Below are 9,989 nucleotides of genomic sequence, written 5' to 3'. Positions count from 1 at the left end.
TCAAATCCTAAATTTAAAATCCCTTGATTTTAATTCAAAGTTCCCAAATCCAAATCAAAGTTCCCAAACGCAGCCTTAATCAATTTACTAGAAATAATGTTTGGGATCTTATACCTAGACCTCAAAATAAATCCATTATTGGAACAAAATGGATTTTTAGAAACAAATTAGATGAATTTGGTCAAGTTGTTAGAAACAAAGCTAGATTAGTTGCTCAAGGTTATAATCAAGAAGAAGGAATTGATTATGATGAAACTTATGCACCTGTTGCTCGATTAGAATCAATTAGAATTTTACTTGCATTTCCATATTTTATGAATTTTAAATTATTTCAAATGGATGTTAAAAGTGCTTTTCTAAATGGTTTTATAAAAGAAGAAGTTTTTGTAAAACAACCTCCAGGTTTTGAACATGAAAGTTTTCCAAATCATGTTTTTAAACTTAAGAAAGCATTATATGGTCTTAAACAAGCACCACGTGCTTGGTATGATAGATTAAAGAAGTTTCTTTTAACTTCAGATTTTGAAATTGGAAAAGTTGATTCAACATTATTTATTAAGAAAATAAATAAAGATATTTTACTAATTCAAATATATGTAGATGATATTATTTTTGGCTCTACTAACAACAATATTTGTCAAGAATTTGCTAAAACTATGCAGGATGAATTTGATATGAGTCACATGGGTGAACTAAATTTCTTCCTTGGACTTTAAATTAAACAATTGAAAGAAAGAATATTCATCAATCAAAGCAAGTATGCAAAAGATTTACTCAAACGTTTCGGATTGGAAAATTCAATAAGCAAACCAACACCAATGAGCACCACTACATCACTTGACAAAGATGAAAATGATAAGAATGTTGATCAAAAGCTCTATCGAGGTATGATTGGATCACTTCTTTACATTACTACTAGTAGACCTGATATTATGTTTAGTGTATGTTTATGTGCAAGATTTCAATCAAATCCTAAAGTTTCACATCTTAAAGCAGTAAAAAGAATATTTAGATATATTAAAGATACTACAAATTATGGTTTATTTTATCCAAAACATAGTTCATTTGATTTAATATCATATAGTGATGCTGATTTTGCCGGATGTAAATATGATAGAAAAAGTACAAGTAGAACATGTCATTTCTTAGGACATTCACTTGTATCTTGGTTTAGTAAAAAACAAAATTCAGTGTCATTATCAACAACTGAAGCTGAATATATTGCTGCAAGTCTTGCATGTGCACAAATATTATGGATGAAACAAACTTTAACTGATTATGGCATAAATTGTCCCATATCATCTATTATGTGTGATAATTCTAGTACAATTAATTTATCTAAAAATCCTATTCAACACTCACGTACAAAACACATTGATATTAGACATCATTTTTTACGTGATCATGTGCTTAAAGGTGACATTTCATTAGAATTTATACCTACAGATAAACAAATAGCAGATATATTAACAAAACCCCTAAAAGAAGAAATTTATGTTAAATTAAGAAGGGAATTAGGTATATGTTCAATTTAAGATTTAAATTAATTTTTAAAACAAACATATATACATTTATAACCTAAATAGTCGACTAATGTGACTTATAGTCGACTACATGCACAAGTCTTACAAATAATTTTTTCTGAAAAATTACAGTATAGTCGACTACTTGCCTTTATAGTCGACTACTCAATGTTAAAATCTTAAAATCAACTTTCTGTTGTTTACAGTGTAGTCGACTACAATACAGATTAGTCGACTACTCTGAGTTAAAAACTGAAACTCATCTTTTTGTCGATCACAATGTAGTCGATTACTCTCACTATTAGTCGACTACATATTCTGAACCTTCAGTTTTACAGTTTTTAAGCCTAGTGGATTTTTTCTTAGATTCAAACCAAAAACCCAATACCCATACCCGTTTCAGTTAAGTAAAATTCATCTCAACCATTGTTTTTCAACTCTATCAATCCTAACCATACATTTAAGATCAAATCTTAACCCTACACTCAATTTACTATCAAATCTCAACCATTCATTGTATTTTATTCTTAAAAGATAAAGTAAAAAACAAAAACTACCCACTAACTATACCCAAAACCGAAACCCCATCTTCCCCACTTCAGAATCAACGAATCCAGGTTAGGGCATCTCATTTTTCTCATTTTTTTCATCAATTTCTTCAATTCTCTTTCAAATCTGACAAGCAATCAAGCTCAGTAGTCGACTAATCCAAGCTATGAATAGAGATTGACTTAACTACAAAGTCAATTGGTAAAATCTTTAATATTCCTTATCAAGGAGTTTTTCTTAGGTCTGTTAGGATGAATGATTCAGATCTGTTATCTAATCATATATTTCTTCCTGGATATGGCAAACCTTTAAATAACTCAAACAAACTTCGTCCAATTCCTAGGTTCATTGCTCGAATCCTAGCCTATAACTTGTTTCCAAAAACTGGGAGTTTTCATTTCATTTCCCTAGATTTAGCAAAAGCTCTATATGCTATAATGAGAAATATACAAGTTAATTGGGCTAAAATTTACTTTGACAATCTTCTGACTATTTCAAGAGGATTTCTTCCTTATGGTGCATTCCTAACTAAAATCTTTGAAAAATTCCATGTCGATCTCCAATCTAAAAATTCTGTTGTCCGTTCAATTGAATTTTTTGATTCAAATGCCCTAACTAGGATGAAATTTACAAACTTTGAAATTCAAGAACAAAATCCTCAAAATGAACCTGAACCTCATCAAGAAGAAATTCCACAATCTTCAACTCAAGCAGGAGCTTCTTCAAGTCAACCACCACCATTTCCTACAGAACCCTCATGCTTTTCAGACGTGCAATACAACACTTTAAGTGCACGTATCCTTGAACTTGAAACTGGTCAAAGAGCTCTATATGCACAGAATTCATATATCATTAGTAATCAAGAAGAGCTAATCAAGAAGTTTGAAGACTTGGACACAAAGCTTAATACATATTTTTAAGGACAGCAACCTCCTCCAGCACCTTAAGATGTTTTTATGTTAAGTGTCAAAACAATTATGTTATTCTGTTTAAGTTTCAAAAACTATGTGGTTGTGTGTTGTTAGGACTTATGTAATATGTTTCATATGTTGCTACTATGTCACTTATGTTAATTGTGTGTTTTTATTATCTATGATAATGTTTGGTTAGATAATGCATGTGCTACATATTTTAAACAGATCATGGTGATGAACATTGTGGAACTTTTGGTCTTTATGGAAAGCCTTTACCTACCTATTTGGATGGGTGAAGTTATGGACTATGTTCATAACATTGATGATTTGTTTGAAGTTTTAGCTCATGTTGAAGAAATAATGTCATGTTTAGCTTCCTCTTTTTGTTCTTTTTGTTGATAACAAAGGGGGAGAAATAGTTATGTTATGTACTGTTATAATTTAGTTATGTTATGTACTGTTATAGACTCAAATTTGCATATATGCAGGGAGAGTAAGTATTATATGCAGGGGGAGTAAGTATGATTATTTTAAGTTTTAATCTGATGCATAAATTATTTGTTATCATCAAACAGGGGGAGAATGTTGAATATCATATCTCCATGATAGTGTTTTGATATTAACAATTTATACAGTGTGTGCACTAACTTTTATATGCAGATTTCAATATCAGAATATGTACAAGTGCAAGTTGATTTCAATGCATTTTGAAGTGAAAAAAATGAAGAACAAATGAGATAATGTATTACTTAGAATAATTGTACAAGCCTTGATCACACACACGCACACACATAATTTTAGAACACACTAACACAGGCTTAGTGTGTTGGTTAACTATAGAAATCCCCTATGTTAACCATTAGAATTATAGTTAAAACTTGATTATAAAAACTTTTTATAGCAGAATTTTTACTCTTAGTAGTCGACTAATTAGAATAGTAGTCGACTACTCGTGTATAAAACTCAAATACATGTTTCTGTCATTTTACAGTATAGTCGACTACAATGGATTATAGTCGACTACTCAGGTGTTTGACAGAAACATAAGTTTCTGTTATTTTACAATGTAGTCGACTAATCATCATTATAGTCGACTACTGAACTCAAATATCATTTTATCAGTTTCTGTCAAAATACAGTGTAGTCAACTAATGAGCATTGTAGTCGACTACTGAGAAAATTTTCTGAATACACAGAGTCTGTTTGAACTCAGTGTAGACTACTGAGAAAATTTTCTGAATACACAGAGTCTGTTTGAACTCAGTGTAGTCGACTAATGTCAATAGTAGTCGACTACAATGTCAATAGTAGTCGACTACAGATACAGTTTTTCCAGTATTCAAAGTTTGAATTTATGACTGTTTATAACCGTTTTTAAACATTTTTAAAGTTCAAAAAATTGTCTTTTCAAGGGCTATAAATAGGTTATTTGTTCAGAAAAATTGCAGAGACTTACACACCCATAAGCTTTGATCTTTGTGCAATTTTTCTAGTGAAAAATATTCAGATTTTGTGAAAAAAAGAAGTTTCTGAAATTGCCTCTAAACATTCATCAAATACAAGTGAAAAATATTCAGATTTTGTGAAAAAAAGAAGTTTCTGAAATTGCCTCTAAACATTCATCAAATACCTATCATTTAGGTAATTTACAGATGAAAAAAAGAAGTTTCTGAAATTGCCTCTAAACATTCATCAAATACCTATCATTTAGGTAATTTACAGATGTTAAAAGAATCCTAAGCCACTGCTGCACTTCACTACACATTCAAGGCTTATAGGATCAATTGCGTTCTTGCTTCAACAAGGATTTCTCTCGGATTTGAGAGGGTTAATCTCTTGGTTTAGAGATTGGTGTTCAAATTGGCAAGATGTTTGTCAATTGGTGTTGCAATTTGTAGGGACTTGCAAATTGGTCAGGTTTGCGTTTGATTTTGTAAGTTTATTCAAAATCATAGTGAAAACTCTCAAGCGGGATTTGCTTGGGGACTGGATGTACACCGGATTGGTGGAACCAGTATAAAATCCTTGTGTTTGTGATTGTGAATTTCTGATATTGCCATTTTTCTTTGCAATTTATAATATACTTTGCATAATTTTTAAAAGAACACTATTCACCCCCCCCTCTAGTGTTCAAGTGTATCTATTTCAGATCCTACATATCTGTGGCCTTAAGTTCATGCACCTCAGTTCTTCCAAGAAGCGAACAACATCCGTGTAACGGTGGATTTTCTCCATGCAACGTAGAGCACGGTGAAGGTTGACGCAAGCGAGGGCAGTTAAGCTTTCCTCAATGGAAGCATGGAACTCGAAGAAAGAACCCCAACCATGCTCCATGATGGAAAAGGCATGTTTCACCTTATTTTCCAAACGCTTGAGGAGAAAAAGAGTACAATTGGGTCTCAGATAATACGAATCAAAAGTCACCCTCTCATGATCCTCATTGGGGAGGATCAAGGAGATGGATTGGATTTGAGGGGCGAACCCCCCAGTCATATATATTGATCTGCCTAGTGGCAGGCACCTCATCTCACACTACAAAGCAAGCAAAAGTGAAGTCAATAAACTTCCTAAAAGTCTAAAAGACTAATCTAAACGTAGAGGATTAAACTCGCGTTGAATCAATTTGAACACAAGAATCTAAATCTGCATTACGTTTGCCTAAAGAAGAGATTTAAACCTATGTTATACTTTTCAAACGTAGCAGATTAAACTCGTGATTCAAAACGAAAGGATTGACCCTTCGTTCCACCCAATAACACAAAGGATCACCTCTGTGTTCAGAATTGGGGAGACGAATAGTTTTTTTCATCGACAACCCAGAACCCACCCGTCAAAAGAAGTACTAAAAAAAGAACAAAGTGTATATACACAACACCACTTACCTCGATGACTAAACGTCGAGGATGGAGGTGTCAGCGGTGATGCAGATGAGGACCCAAAAACGTTTGTCGCCTCTACGTTCTCCCTCGAGCAAGAATCTCTAAAAGCCATGGTCTTAAATGATCAGAGACGTTCGAGGAGAGGTGATGATGCTCTGGAACTAACAAAGAAAAACTTGTTTAAGAGTTCAAGATAAAATTATGGGAGCTATGGGACTTTGATGAGACCGATCAGGTCTGTTTATAGGTAACCACTTTGGGTGGCATGGAGTTTTGAAACTTTCGCCCAAGTATGGACTCTTCGTCATCATCACAGCCGTTTAGACTTCTGATAAGATGCAAGATGAGACATTACGTTTACAGAAAAAGAGAGAAGATTAAAACATTACAATTCAAAGGTGCGTTCAAATTCAGAGTGCTGGGCCCAGAGCTACATTGCCAGACTTTAACAAAGGGCTCAGGCCTACGTTCAAAATCTCAAACACAGAGGATACCTTTGCGTTGTACCTGTGCCGAATGAAAGGTCCACCCTTGCGTTCATTGTTAAAACCTCTGTACAAACTCAGTAGAATCAAAGCCAGTTCAGCTAGTAAAATTCTCTATTTTCGTTAAGTTAACATTATACTTACAACGACCATCATCCCCACAGAGTTTGGATTCAACTTGCATCACCTCCAATGTGATAATAATTCCTCTGTCAAAATTAGCTTATTGATTCTCATTAATAGAACGATAAAGTCCCCAAAATTGCTCAAATTATAATCAATTTATTAGCTTTCTTCAGCAGAGTTATAAGTTTTAAAATCTTGTTCAAATCACGAGTATCGAAATTCATCACCTCGATGATATATCCCTTGGTAATTCTCCCCAGTGAGACACTAAGTCCCTAAAATCTTGTTTAAGTCACATGAACAAATTCATGTCACATTAATACCATACCTCTGACAATCCACTTATCGACTCTCTTCAATAGGGCGATAGGTCCTCAAAGTTGCCCCGACCTAACATTTTCCTGTCACGTTAATATAACATCTATGACAATTAACTTATCGACTCTCTCCAATAAAGCGGTAGGTCCTCAAAGTTGCCTTTCGCAATAAATTTTTATCACGTTAATATCACACATCTGACAATCAACTTATCGACTCTTTTCAATAGAGTGATAGGTCCATAAACTCGTCACATTAATATCTTACCTTTGACAATCAAAATCACTTATCAATCCTCTTCAACAGGATGATATGTCCACAAATCACTGTTACGTTAACACTATACCTCTAATAGTTAATACCCCCTTTTAACTTATTATTCTTTTGTATATGAGTAACAAGTATTCATAATACCCCTAGCAGATTGAAATTTCTAGAATTATCTTAAACGTTAATAAAGGAAAGTGTTAAGTCTCGTAGTATGGAGGAAATTATGGCAAGTTAAATCATACCTCTGGCATTTTTTCAATTATATTTTCATTGTTTCAAGTTAGAAAATGACACACAAAAGAAACAGTGAAAAGCTAAAATAGTATCGCTTTTATCCAAAATAAAAAAGAAGTGATACAAGATAGTATTGTTCTTGTAAGAAGTACGATAAAATAAATTAAACGTTCAAAGCTCCATCAGGTGAATATATGCGAGTCGAGACTTTATAGCAGAGAGCTTTTCCTCCTGGGCAGTTCGCACCGTCTCCTCAGCTCTTTTCCAGAGCTCATCTTCCTTGAGCACCGCAGCATCACTTTCTTTCTTAGCCTCTTCAAGAGCCCAGACTTCCTTATGATAAGTCGTAAGAGTTTTTGCAGCTTGGATGCTGAGTGTGGTAGTGATAGCTTCATATCGATCAAATTCGGCCCTCTGTCAGACTAATTCTACTTGTAAGCGAATAATGGCCTCTTCAGTTTGAATGATCTTTGAACGAGCAACCTCTAAAGCAGTCGTTGAATTATTTAGTTCCCCTTGCTTTTGAGCACATTGCTTCTGCAGATCTATGACTTGGAGTTCCTTTTCAGCTAAGCCATGCTAAAATATTTCATATCGTTTCGCCTCTTCAGCCTGAATATCAGCAAAAGTCGATATAATTTGGGCTTTGGTATCCACACACCCCAGGTCCTCTAAAGCTCTTAATTTCTCTTCAAGGCGAGCGATGGCTTCTGAGCAATGTTCAATACATTGAATACCATCTAAGTGCTTGATGTCATTCAGACTATGTGTTAAAAGAGGCCTATAAGACTCAAAGGTGCCTCAGCAGCGATGATCTCTTCTACCTTTTTCATCATACTTTTTAAATGGGCAAGAGAGATCTAGAGCAGATCGGGAGCAACTATCGGGCTTAAAGAAGCAATGGGAGATAGTACCAAGGTCCTCAAAGTCGTAGAGCTAAGTAGTAAGTGAGCGGGCGATTTCGGTGTGGCAGCCGAAGACTGAATGTTGACGTCTAACTACGAAGGACTCGATGTAAGAGCCATAAGTTTCGCCGTCTGAGATGAAATTAGGGGCACTTACAATCACCATCGGAGTGAGAGAAATTATCAATGGAAGTGGAGGAGTCGTCGTCACTGATGCAATAGATGGCTGTGCCGGAGAGGGAATATTTGTCGGTGTAGGTGGTTGCTGCTCTGGCAGGGGAGCCACAAAACTGGTCTCTTCAATTGTAGGAATTGGCAAACCTACATGCAAAAAATGGTCGAAACGTAGAAGGAAAATGCATAGGGATTCAAAATAAAATATGCTCACTGGTCGAAGAGGTAGGGATATAAATGGATGCTTTATCTGAAGTAGTCCTCAGCATATCATTAAAATTAGTGCATTCATCCAGAGAGTCATCTTCAATATTAGCACCGCTGTTGTCACCATTATCATCTCTCTCATCATCATCATCATGTGTAGAACTCTTATAATTTGCTTCCTGTTCATCATCTATAGCGGAAGGTTCCGGAGAGCTTACAGCAGTAGTCGACTTATGAATAAGCCCTATCATTGGGCTGGGCCTCATATCCCCTATGGATGACATTAATACTAAATTAGAAGGAGACTAACTCCTGCTGAGCTTTTCAAATTCGGCCATTATAGGTTCATCTACAAGAGGCCTAGCCTCTTCAGCTTGGGTGGTGGCAGGCTCAACTCTTTCTGGTATCGCCTTTGTAATTGGAGAGATAGTATCTGAAGCTTGACCCCGAGCTTTTGAAGTAGCAAGGTCCGTTATAGGGATAGATTCTGCATTCCCTACAAGTGATTCATCCCCACCTTCTTCCTTATCTGGTGGGTGAATAGAAGAGGCAGGACCTCTTAGAGCTGGGCTAACTAAGGGAAGACCAGACTGATGTGAGAGCTCCATGGTGGTCGACTCTCACTCTTCTTCCTCCACATTCCACGCTTTGCGGGCATCTTGCATAAGTTTGGAAGTGGAGGTTCGAGCGTTAACTTGCGATGAGCTCGTTTCTCATATTCACCCTCTTCAGTGGGATTAAGGTACTTTTCCCCTTAGCCTTCTTACTACGAGTTTCTACCCTTGAAAGTTCCATCTCGTGAGCTTTAGATACCCTATGTTCTTCTTCTTGAACTCCTTCTTGTGCCTGTTGATTTTCTTCCTCGGCAATCACTTCTTCATATGATAAATACTCACTAACTACCTGGGTGTGAGACTTTTTAGAACTCCTCATGGCATCATACCACTTTCGAATAGCTTTCAAGCAAGATGTATAAATTTTGTACTCGGGGATTTGTGAAGCAGCCTGATACCAAGTAGAGAAGCTCAAAAAAGTGTAGGCGTTATGTGTTTTGTGTGGTAATTTAAATGTCGCCCCTATGCAGCTTGCCACCGAATAATACCAGGCTCTTGCCCCTTCGTACATATTGCCTATACATGCAAGTGTTGAATTAGGGCTCCTAACATAAATCTGATCATAGCCAAATTACCCAGAGAAGCGATAAGGCTGATATGGTTCAATGAAGCACTTCTTCCCTTGTCAAAAACGAGATAGCACGGGCATATATTTATGAGCCACCAGAAAGCACCTCTGCTAAGCGTAGTGAAAGAATTACGCTGTGGAGCATCTCTATTCATTTCTCCATAGGCACCGCCTTCAAAAGTAGGAAAGCTACAAGCTATCATATAGTTAAAGTCCTTTCTCA

The sequence above is a fragment of the Asparagus officinalis genome, chromosome 8 (genome assembly GCF_001876935.1).
Source record: "Asparagus officinalis chromosome 8, Aspof.V1, whole genome shotgun sequence".
NCBI classification, from domain to species: domain Eukaryota; kingdom Viridiplantae; phylum Streptophyta; class Magnoliopsida; order Asparagales; family Asparagaceae; genus Asparagus; species Asparagus officinalis.
This window is presented reverse-complemented; position numbering follows the sequence as displayed.